The following is a 13,210-nucleotide window of genomic DNA, read 5'->3' as shown; positions in this document are numbered from 1 at the left end:
CTTTGAAGTTTACCTTCCTGCTTTTCCAATAAACAATGTGAGTGGTTGCCTCTGGAAAAGGCTTGAGGAATTGCATCATGTAAGGAACCTCAAAATGAGGAGGGCATTTTGGGCTGCTCTAAGTGTCACTCTGCCCTGAAACTGAGACCTCCAGCACAGCAAAGATCTCCAACACTGAACAAAATCAGCAATGAACAACAATGAAGATGATTTCCCACACAAAACAAACCTCAATCCTGCTTCTGAGCAACTGCAGGTTATTTACTTAGAGGACAAGTTTTGTTCGGCTATCAATTCAGCAGCAAAATTGCCATCAAGTAAAAAAACCAACACAAAAGCATAACCTTGATGCAGCTAAGAGAGACCTCTGTTGTCTCTAGGGGAACTAAGATAGACGCTATAAGTTAAGTTTATTTTAGCATCAGATCCTGTTATTCACTAAAGTCAGATAACAGGATCTGATTTCTCTTTTATCAAGCCTGATACACATCTATTCATTCCTAACTCAAAGTGGACAGAGTAAAATATGGTTTAGGCATGATATGTTCTCAAAATTCACTTAGAAGTAGAGGATTTCTGCCACTCCTGACATACCCTGACATACCTGTTTCCTCTCTGTATTTAATCTAAAAGCAGCATTTATTGAAACGATCACAAATTACACACTGGCATTTGGCAGCCTTTGTTAAAAACTACCACAGCCTCATCACAGCTGTCTACTGCCATCTCCCCATTGCTGGAGCTAAATACAGACAGAGTGGCAAATCCGCTACATCATTTACTGTTCATTCAGAGGTAGAAATGCCATAGCAGATGGATTTGTCAGGTTTTGTCCATTACTTTGTACTTACTTGTTCTGAATATTTAACCTGCATACTATGCATTTTGGTAGGTGGAGTAAGAACCATTCATCTAAATCAGAATGATTCATCACAGGAATATTTTTCTCTCCTCCACCTCATAGAATATTAAATTCTCCTGGATCACCTTATTAGTGCACGTCTGTTAATAGCAGAGTCTGAAAACTCCCCACTTCTCCATTAATACTGCTCAGCCAAGCATCCCATGACTGCAAGGTCTCAGGATGGCTATGGAAGCTTTCTGTTGCAGGAACTGAAAACCCTGAACGACACTTTCATGAGGCCAACGAGATTTTCTGAAGTTTGTTACAGAAAAAAGTGCTATCTGGTCCAGACCGTAGAATCAGAGCATGGTTTGAGCTGGAAGGGACCTTAAAGCTCATCTGGTTCCAATCCCCTACCACAGGCAGGGACACCTTCCACTAGAGCAGCTTGTGCCAAGCCCTGTCCAACCTGGCCTTGAACACTGCCAGGGATGGGGCAGCCACAGCTTCTCTGGGCATCCTGTGCAAGTGCCACAAAAACATATAGAGCAAGTTGCCTGTATTTGTATTTTGTAACTCAGATCCTGACATCTGAATAACTGGACAGTGAGCTGGAGGCTGGCTGTGTTTCACCAGTCATACAATTCTCCCCAACAAGGCCCCTCTCTTGCCCAAGAGCAATAAACTCATATTGTTTAGGCTACAGCAATACAATTTCCAAGCACTAGAATAAGAAAAGGTTTGGGTATTTAATTCTGAATAATAATGAAAAAAATGCCATCCGTTAAATATAAACTGACAGGACCTAATCCTTTCTGTCTCAGTGTTGTTCACCGACCTTTCCTTTGCTTTCTTTAATAATACCCATGATGAATTTTAGGAAGGGTTCGGTGTGGATTACTTGAAGTGTAGTGTGAGGGCTGTGTCCTGTGCCAGAAGCTTAAAAGAACAGAGAACTGGGTCAAATGGAAAGAATCACAACTGCAAATCTGCAAGCACTTAAATGACAAACAATCCCTGTTTGATATCCTAATGTGGTGAGCAAAGCAATCACAGTGAGCCTGCTCCTGTAGTGAGAAGGGGCAAAGGAGAGGACAAACATCGGTCGGATGCCATGACAAGCCATCACTTCTGCACAAAATTGAAGTACAATGGAAACAGGCTGAAGAAAGGGAAATACAGAGAATGGGTGCGGAAAGATGCCCCTCTGTGTTACTTCAGATATTCATCTATAGGAAGTGAAGGAAAAAAATGACAGGTGATGTATTTGGGATTTCCTGATGAGTGCCTGAACTGGCACAATAGCATCTTCCTCCACACAGGTGTGCTAGAAAGGGAACCTGCCAACTGCAGCAGAAAAAATACGGACTCAGTCAGCGATCAATGTGATCAGACAAAAGCCATTCATTACAGAGCATCAATCCTTTTTATACTGTTTCTCTGCATCTGCTTACAATAGCTTGCTGTATTATAATCGGATACATTTTCTTGTAACACACAGCAACTACGGTTACATTTACAATAGCTCGCTGTAGTATAATTAGATACATATGCAATAGCTTGTTGTATTATGATTGGATACATATACGATAGCCAAGTATATTATACTTTGATACATATTCTTGCAGCACACAGCAACTAGTAACAATTAATCAAATAAGCGTATGAGAACTTAACCTTTAAAATTTGCTAACAGTCCACTATTTTGTATCTTAGCACAGTCCAGTTTCTTCTTATCTTGCTTGCACTATTACTTTTGCTTCTTTACCCACATCCTCCTTTATCCTCGGGTCATGACGAGCTCCACATAGGCACTTGCTGACCTGGGAACATGGCCATTCTTTGCTAAAAATCCATCCACAGCCCACCTCGGGTACTGAACTTAGTTAAAGAGGTGCAAGTACTAGGTTAATGAACTGATCTCTACTCACTGCTATTTTCATCGATAGACAAGGTCAGAGCCTCTGTGACTGAACTTATTTTAATCTACAGGATTGCAGTCCCTTAGTCTTTCACTTAAGGTTATTCCTGATTTCACTCCTGAAGCAAACAACTGGAAAACAAAGAGATCCCTATCCCCATGCTTACTTGCAACTAATGATAAAAGGATGGTCACAGCGCATGCTTTTAGGGTTTTATCTGCCATTTGACAACACTTTCAGTTACTCACTGGTCAGATAAACACTAAAATTAGGCACTGCATAGGTCTGGCTTCTCAGAGCTATCACTCCTCTGTCACTGGGTTCTCTTATCCACAGCTTTTGTAGAGCCACAGCAAAATAGTCATATGAAAGTGGAGCTGGGCATGACCTTCAGCATCAAGATCACCCATCTCCATGCTCAGAGCAGCGAGGAAGCCTGTGTCCCTTGGTGAGGAGCGAGGCTCTGCAAGCCAACAGAGATATGGGAACACACTGCCTCCTACCACAGATGCTACCCTGACACTGTCATCACTTTGCTGTAGCAGCACAGAATCATAGAACAGTCTGGGTTGGAAGGGACCTTTCAAAGGTCATCTAGTCCAACCCCAACCACGCCACCCCCGCAATAAGCAGGGACATCTTCAACTCTATCAGGTTGCCCAGAACCATACCCAGCCTGGCCTTGAATGTCTTCAGGGGTGGCGCATCAAAATGGTAACAACAACAACAAAATATCTGAAACCAACTTCCTGTATTCTACATGAGAGGGAAAAGTATGTGCTTCCCTCCAAACTCTGCTGCTTCTCCCCATTTTAACTCCATATTCAGCTGGTTTCTTTGCATCTGCTCAGAGTTGAGCACATGTCTGGTACCTCATGACAAATTTCACTGCCAGTTTATAAAGCTTCTTCTAGCAGCTAAGTTTTGTCCCTCAATACATTTTCAGGCTTCCCACCTGGCTCAGTTGATGCAGTGTGTTCATAGGTGTCAACCTATGATACTGCCCTGAAAGCAGCAAGATTTCCACTTGCTGATGCTAGAGAGGAAACAGACTTAAGGCTATGACAGGCCACAATTCCTCTTCTCCTGACAGAGTGAAAAAAGCAGGTACTTGGTACCGCACACCCTATTTTTCCAAGATATGCCACCTTTGTCAGGCTTCTCACAGAGAAAGCTCTTGAAGAGGGAAGACAATCCAAGGACGAGTTATCCTGGAGGACCACCAGCATCTCTGAGCAAGACCCTAGTCTGACATTCAGGAAGTGGCCCATGGCTCTCCCTGCCTGCACATGAACACACATAGAATACCACCCATCAACTCTCACTCCTCATTTTCCTTTCCATTGCATTCCCATTTTTTGCTGCCACAAACTAGGTATCCCAAGGAGAGTGTCGTAAGGGAGGTCCTTTGCAAAGCTGGTGAAGTAAGATTATGACAAACCACCAAACAGAGGTTCAAAAACCACAAAGCATATTCTGGAAACCATGCAGTGCTATTTTTCTATGCATTTTTTCATGCTGCTTGGCAGTGTGCATGTTCACAGTGCATCCATAAATCCTGATGAAAGCATTTTAAAGTGGAAAGAACATCCGCTGCAGGAAAAAGTGCCAAAGAAATCTCAGAAATTCCCAATATTTACTTACTTCCTCAGAAATACAACAAAATAATAATGATTTTCATTACAATTCCATTTAACTGAAGTATATTTTCTACCTCATGAAATGGGAAACAAGCATAGCATTACCCTCAGTGTTAACATACTACTTTCAATTAGCTGTACCATTCTATTAAGTTTAGCTATGAGACGTTTACATGCATCCTTCCAAATACACAGTTGGGTTAATTTTAGAGTCGGTGCTGTCTGGAAACTCTGGAGCCAGAACTTCTTATTTTTTCTTAAAGCTTTATTTTAAGGATATATGACCAAGACGAGTAAAGCTGAGAAGAAGGAATTTCAGGAAATGTATATAAATCCAATTTAGCAACCCTCTCTAATCTCTCCACTGGTTATATTGAGACTTTCTTGTCAAAGCCACTTCACAGGCTAACTTGGCCATATGTCCACGCTGCCTAGGCTGCAGCAGGGCCCCAGCCTTGCCTCAACAAGCAGTAAGGCTTTGAAAATATTAGGGCTTTGATACAACTTCCCATTCTGTACTCATATGTAGTTTGGATGCATCTTCTGGATTCAAGCCACTTGAAGCATAGCTAGTCAATGCACCCCTGGAGAACAGGTATAGCACCTTGTATTCACTGCAAACATTGTCTTCATATGGCCAGGTCAGCACAGTGCTATAGCCAGTGTGACCCAGAAATCTAGATCCAACAGTGCCACACAGCAACCAGTCATGATGTCATCTCAACACAGACACCAAACAAGGATGTTTATGGTCAGATAGCTGTCACTGGGCTTCACAAGACTAAACTAACACCTGGGACTTGACTGCTAGCAAGTCTGGGCCAGATAAAAGCCCTAAAACACACAGAGATCTTGGTCTTGATGAGCAACACTAGCATAAATGAATTGTTTACGGCAGGCATCCCAGCAAAATGGTTAAGTGCCCCACAAATGGACACTATCCTCCAGCAGATGCTACACAACAGGGATTCCATGACTTTCCCAGCCCAGCCAAGGCTGGCTTTCTTTAAGATGACCAAGCCAGATGGCTGTGGTTTCACACACCTACATGCTTCAACAACCTAGTTGATTCTATGATACCATGATTCCAACAACTCTGACATTGATGGTGGTGACAGCAACTGGAGGCTGCTGTCAAGACAGGAAGGCCACACGGTAGTGTGAGTTTGGTGCAGACAGAAGAGGACGACCACCCTCTCCTCCTGGCCTGGGCAGCCCATCCCAGACCTGGTGCTATTCCAAAATTCCTGGCAGCTCATTTAGCCCATAGCTCAGTCCTGTAAATCCAATCCTACCAAAGGATGCTGGTGCCACTCCTCCGGAAACACCCAAAAACTCACGCACACCAAAACTGGCATGGGAGCTAGACTCCTGCATGTGAGCCAGCTATCCACAGCCATGAGGAGGTCACCTCAACTCTTCTCACCTGCAACTCTGGCTGTCCTACAGCTGAACCCCTTCTGCCTTTCCTGTCTTGCTAGTAACACCACAGCGTAAATAATCATCTCGTGGTCACTAGAGAACAGCCAAGGAGGACACCGGGCAGTGTGACTTATAAAGGTGACAGTGAGGTGGTCCTGGGATCCGCATGGTTACAGAGAAATCAGGGATGGCACAAGTGCTCATCAAGACCACCAGGCAGACATCAGGTCATCAGGTGCTGGGACATAGCAAGTATCCCTCATGGCACTCAGCCCTTCTGCACTGGGAATGCCAAGCAGTGTGAACATGGATGCAATTCTGTAGCCAGAGTAGCAGCCATGGGGGCATACTCTGAAAACTCCACATAGCTGGCCCTTAAAAGGCATATATTGCACATAGCTGGCATTTTATCTCAAGAGTTCAACAAAACCAGTGGTCACATAGCAAGCCTGTTTCTTCCACCCTCCCACAAAAAAAAAGTATCTCTTACTCCAAAAAAGACAGAAATTGCTGTTGGTAGAATCATAGAATCAACTGGGTTGGAAAAGATCATTTGGTCTTTTAACTAAGGATAAACTTTTGACCAAGATGAACTTGATGATCTTAAAGGAGTTGATTCTATGATTCTACAAGTTTCCCCAGTACTGCCAAGGACACTATTAAACCATGTCACTAAGGGCCTTGTTTACACAATTTGTGAACACCCCCAAGGACAGTGATTCCACCACTGCCCTGGGCAGCCCTTTTGGGGAAGACACTGTTCCTGATCTCCAGTCTAAACCTCCCCTGGTGCAGCTGGAGGCCATTTCCTCTTGTCCCATCCCTTGTTTGTGCTACCTCTAAAGTTTGGAGTGAAGCTAGCTTTTGTTTCTACCACCGGATTCCCTGAAGTTCCCCCAGAAGTATGAAGACACTCAGAAGAGATCAGAGAATTGGGTGACCAATTACCTTTCTCCCTCTCTGAATTGCATTTAATTAGCTAATGTCATTCAGTTTGGGACGTCTCAGTTGCCTTAGGCATATATTGGTACAGCTCTGCTCAAGTCAGGTACTCCAGTAAATCTGCATGGATAAAACTGGCAGAGAATCTGGTCTCATGCCTGAGGCAAAGCCTTGGCCAACAAACCAAACCAAACCAAACCAAACCAGAGAAATTTAGATGCAATAGAAAATATTTAACAGGTAGATCCCAATACAGTGTCTGGGGAGAGATGAGTGTTGTTAAGATGACTTTATCCTGACAAGACAAAAGAGTTATAATCACTTTTTGCACATCAGTAGACACAAATTCAGTAATTAAAAGGTTAATAAGAGAATTATTTGCTTTTCTGTCACTTTGTCTTGTATCATGCCAGAGGAAATACATTAGAAAGTTTCCTATGTAGTATGCTAGGCCAAGTTCTCAAGAAACCAACTTTAGTAGAGAGCACTGGTTAAAAATAGATGACACCTTAGTCTCATCTCTGTGAAGATAAATATTTAAGCAATATTTCCTATGACCTAGAGGAAAGCTCTGCAGGACCCCCAGAAATGCTCCTGCAGAAGCAATAAGCAGTAACCTCTGTTACCAGGCTTCAACCCAAGACAGATCAAAGTGTTAAGCTGACCCTGGAAATGAACTCAGGATTTCTATGGCTACAAATCTTACTAAGACTCAACTCATGATGAACTGATGAGAAAGTTTTCACCAGTTCTTTATGGAAGTTATGTGCACTTCCCCTCCCTTTCAGAGGAAACTTTTTCAGACAAATTTAAACTGCATTTGAGGAGCTGTATTAGTATCTCATTACATGAGTTTCTTCTTTCCCATCATCTACATGAGCTGTGAACTCAGTGCCATTTTATTCTGGTGGCTGGGAGACGAAGCTTCCATTTTAATAAACTTCTCTATGGAAGACTCAATTCACAGAACGCTCCGTTTACAGAGGGGAAAAGAGTTAAAACATGTTATTCCGGTTTGTCTCCAGCACAGATGGGGAAACTCTAAGGAAAAACCCCAGTTGTAAATCTGCACTGCAAACTTCTACTTCATATTGACGTCAGAGGGAGTTCCATGCAGCAGATGATGCAACAACCATCTGCAATGCAGATAACAGATCTGCAGTGCATATCAGAGACAAGGACTTTACTCACAGGTTGATAAATCAGCTTCACAGCTCCCACCACAGAATCACAGGAATACTGAGACTGGAGGGGACCTCTGGAGATCATCTACTCCAATCCCCTTGCTCGAAGCTGTGTCAGCTACAGCAGGCTGCCCAGAACGGTGTTCAGTCATGTTTTGAGCATCTTCAAGGATGGAGACTCCGCGTGTTCCCCAGACAGCATGTGCCAGTGTCTGACCATCTTCACAGTTACAAAAATAATAGAATCCCAGACTGGTTTGTGTTGGAAGGGACCTTAAAGCTCAAACAGTTCCAACCCCCTGCCATGGGCAGGGACACCTTCTGCTAGAGCAGGTTGCTCCAAGTCCCATCCAACCTGGACTTGAACACTCCAGGGACGAGGCAGCCATCCAAGCTATTTCAGGTCGTGCCTTACCAACACCATTCTCAGATGCTCATAAAGTGCCTTGGCTACGTTAGAACCAGCACAAAGCAGTGGAGAATAAATGTAAGCTGTATGGATTCAAAGTCTGCAGACTGTACTGAGTTTTTGTTAAAGCCAGTGGGCATTCCTCAGCTGGGAATTTGCTGGATCTAGCCCAGGCAGCTTTAAACGTATGATTTACCAGCATTACACATGATTCACTCATGATTCAGCAAAAACACTCTGCCATGTTTACCAGATTAATAACATTAATCAAGGAATAAACACATTTTGTTGTACAACCACTGTTTTGAAATATCAAGCCACATACTTAGTATGAAGGTGGTGAGACACTGGCACAGAGAAGCTGTGGCTGCCCCATCCCTAGTAGTGTTCAAGGCCAGGTTGGACAGGGCTTGGAACAACCTGCTCTAGTGGAAGGTGCCCCTGCCTGTAGTAGGGGGTTGGAACTCAATGAGCTTTAAGGTTCCTTCCAACCCAAACCAGTCTGGGATTCTGCAGTAAACCAATATAATGCCACAGAAGTCAACTGAGGTTTATGCCAATTAACAATTAACAACTCAGCCCACTTACACTACTAAACTCCAATTCTTTTACTCAAGTAAGGCTGACATTGCTGATAATTATGTTATGAGCAACTTTAAAACAATTTAGGAAGTGAAACAAACCTCAAAAGGTGGTACTGTGCCATAAGAGGAATCCAATTTTCTCAACATCTCATCTTCAGAATGAACAACACTCTTTGGAATTAGGGCAGACTTAATTATAACTGCTACAAGAAGCAGTAGTGCAACAAACATCTCTTTGATTCAGGAGTAGATACTAATGGTGACAATTATCTAACAAAAATCAATCTTGAGGCTCTATACTGGGAACAGAAACATCTTAGAAACTGCAAGTACAGATGCTCACACTGATTTAAACATGGCTTGCCCACATTATTTAGGAGAAAGGAAAAGAAGCTTCTGATAGTTTTCCTTCTTACAATAAACACTCTTCAACAGCTGTTATTTAAATAAAAAGAAAAAGAAGAATTTCAGGTCTGGTCTTTTTTTCAGTTGAGCTGAGAGAAAATTTGCTCTGACAAGGAACTTAAGAGCTCACGTGGAAGAGAAGACAGATCAGAAGTACATATATAATAGAAGGAACCACAGGGCACAAGCAGGGTCCCAAAGCCCATATTTCTGCATCAATTTCCACACCTCAACATGAGGACCTTTCCACCAAAAGAAGACAGGAGATTGCTTTTGCCAGTAAGCACTGGCAGCAAATTTAGACTATAGACCTGGTTTCAAAATAGCCTGAATCAATTCATAAAGTTTAGATCAATTTCTAAAGTTCAGCTGGAACCCAAGGAACACATGATAGTTTTAGCAGTCTTGCTGTGAACGCTTCGGTAGATTCAGATCCAAAAATTATTGGAACTAAAAATAAATGTCCCAATCTGCAAACCACAGACACCGTGACTCTGACATCAGTGAGTGCCGACTACTCAGATGGATGGTGCGTGAACTTCCAAATGAGACCTTTCTATTACAAAAAGGAGCTTTTAGAAATTGCCTGCAGGCAGCTTAACATGCATAAACCAGAGAAACATCAGCCATTAGCAAGTTCTGTGGGCAAGGGGTGTTGACAGTTGGCAGCAGCTTTACTAACCTAGATGTTGCTGTATACCTCCCAGGTCACTGGTAGGCCAGGCTGGGAGTTTTTGACAAAAGCATTACCAGAAAAATACAGTCATCAAAAAATCATTTTGCATGGGAAGGAAAACTGGCCAGAACCTTCATTGGAGACCAGAATCAACAGACAGATACAGAAAGCAGGGGGTGCCAAATGGGGACACCAAGAACCTAGAGCCTGGTGGTAACACCATGCCCATGGGCATCGACAATTTGATCCCTTGGGTGGGTAACAACTTTAACAGGTATGGGGAATTCCAATGTATCCCAAGTAAATGGTTAGCATAGATTCTTTCCTGGGTTTCATTAAATAAATAAATAAATCATTCTGAAATTTCTATTTCAATGCATACGTGGCCAGTATTTTCCCAAGACAGAATACGGTTCTCTGACTGTTGTACTCGATTAATTGGAGCTAAAATTTATCCATCAATCTTGAAATTACTTGTGATAATTTCATAACTGCTGTTGTTGTTACTCACTTCAAAATATTCATGATCTTACTTGCAGGTTTTGTGGTCCCAAAACCAAACCAAAACTGTCCCTGATTGGGCTGGATATAGAGGATATTTTACCACATCCTTTAGGAAACCAGTACAACATACCACTTTGCCTTCAACCAGCCATTTAAAAGTAGATGGAACTATACAAGAATTTCCTTTAAGTTCCTTTTTAATGTGTCTTGCTTATGCAAATCAAAGAACTCAAGATAAAGCTTCAGCAACTGATTACTCAAAGAATTCTATCTTTCACTCATCACAGTCTCTGACTGCCAAGAGTAAGAAAGCCACTATCTCATTTTATTATTGGTAATGAAATATATACTATGACAAGTCTTAATAACAGGATGAGCAACTTGCAGCCCAAGGGACATGCACAAACTGTCAGGACAATAGATCTGTTCCAGAACCTGCACACCCTTCTCCCAAGTGCCCTTCAAGTACAGACCACAGGCTGGAGTAGCCAGCCACGTAGCCACTAGCCCCTTTCCAGTGCTATTTTGCCTGAAAACCCAGCTGCTCCTCCCCATTTCGTGGCACTCCATGCGAGTCATTTCACACCAGGAAATCTCTGCATGCGCATAGAAAAAAACACGATGGCTTTAACAGATTTTCTCTCTCCTGTCCATTCCTTCTGTGGGACCATTTCTTATCCTACCATCAGTTTTCATTATGTAGGAAGTAATTACCTTTGATACATCAATCATCCTTTAAGCTACGGATCAAGTTCAGCTGCGTTTAAGAAGTTAATAGGAAGGCTGACTGAGAGGCAAACAGCAATTTCCTTAGGAAAAGGATAGCCAGGTTTCCTTAGGAAATTATGCCAATGGGAATTGCAAGGCATTCCAGTTTGGTACTAACATGCAGAGGCTATTAATCTCTCATGTGGAGATAACTAAACAGTGCATTATTAAACACTTCTTTACCAGGCAGACTGTCTTTAAATACATCTATTTTGCTATATACAACCCTCTGCCCACATCCAGTTTCTTCTGTAAACCTGCAGGGAAGACTGGGCTGGCACCTTCAGTAAGCCAAGCAACTGACCACAGCCCCTGGAACAGCCTTGTCCACACACGAGTGCTGCACAGACATCTGAGACTCACATGGTTGTACAGGTATACCATGTCTGGATTAAAAGCCATATCCACCCACTGCATGTGGTGGGGGCTAACACAGTCTGTGCCAAGAACTGGGCTGATCTGTATGCTTATAAAGACAGTACTGGAAGCCTTGCACAGCTGCTAAGCAGGTGTTCAAAGGTTATTATGACACAAGATTCAGATGACCTACATCAGGCAGAGAAGCATGGGCAAGGACAGGCACTGGTCAGCCCTCAAAGCAGGACTTCGTTACTACCTGGAGTTTGCTTATGCATGAATCTTCAGCTCAAGCTCATTCCCATTTGGGAAGTGGGTTTGGTCCCTGCCTTTCAGAGGCATGGCTCTGTTAAGGACACCCACAGTCCATGTGAATTTCTCAGCTTGGGTCTTTTGATGTGGCTGGTATTTTACAGGGACAGAATCGCTGGGTTTGCCTGTCATTAATAATACATCTATCCTGTGAAGAACAAGAACACTGTGATAGCCAAAAAAAGAAAAGCAAGAGAGAAGTCCACTTCTATTTCAACTGCCTGAAAAAACACCTTCCCCTTGGACCCATGTGGGTATATGCAGCCTTTGAACTGTAACTGGCATAAATCTTTCTCCTCTCATCATCCCCCTCTGACTCATAAATCTCCATCTACAAGAAATGAGCACACAGCTCTCACAAAGCATAGCATGCACCTAGAAGGGAGGCAAAATTAAAAGAAAGAAGAGAGACAAATTATGTGGGAGCCCATTTCCTTAATGAACAGAACACATTTCACTACTTATTCATCTCACTGAGTATCAATAAATAACAGGAATAAGCAACAGACTTGAATAAAACATGGATGAATTTAAGTTTAATGCAAGTAAAGTGTCTTATAATAAGTCTGGATTGAGAAAGATGTTGAGAAGGGTGGTTTTCAGAGACTGCTTACCTCCCCCTCTGACTTTCAGACATCACATATTAGCTTATGTAGCTACAGCTGAGCTTTGGTGCTGCCCAGAGAGCATCAACAGGGAGGGAGTAAAGGAGGAGTCCTGCAGGTCCCGCATATCTGCCATGTGACTGGAGATGGGCGCTTGGGGCTCTTGCAATGACTCAAGTAAAGCAGGAGAAAAGGCGGCTCATACTCCTTATTCCCACTGATGCCACCCTGACCCACACATGGTTGAGGCTCATGAGCTGACCCCCAGCACATGCTGCTGTGACTGAAGATTTTGCATTTGGAGCAATGTAGTTTCACCTCTATGTTGTAGCCCAAGTGGCCAGTCATTGGCAAGAGTTTACATCACACACAAGCAAACCAGAAACACAGAAGATTAGCTGCCAGCATGATTTAAAGCTCCCAAAGCAGAAAAGGAAAGCAAAGCAAACTGTCCTTATGAAAATAAAGAAACTTTTCAGCTGGCATAGGAAAAGCAGCTGTTAAGGTAAGCAGGGGTGTTACCAGCCTCAAGCTAAAAGCTGGAAATATTTCAAAAGGTTTCAGAATAAGCCGCCATGCAAATCTTGAGCTCAAAACCACTGTGACTTTGAAGGAACTGCCTTTCTGGTGCCCTGG

Source organism: Pezoporus wallicus, unplaced genomic scaffold (assembly GCF_028554395.1).
Source record: "Pezoporus wallicus isolate ANWC-B61680 ecotype Strahan unplaced genomic scaffold, APGP_CSIRO_Pwel_v1 contig_8620, whole genome shotgun sequence".
In the NCBI taxonomy this organism is placed as follows: Eukaryota; Metazoa; Chordata; class Aves; order Psittaciformes; family Psittacidae; genus Pezoporus; species Pezoporus wallicus.
Note: the sequence above shows the minus strand (reverse complement) of the source record.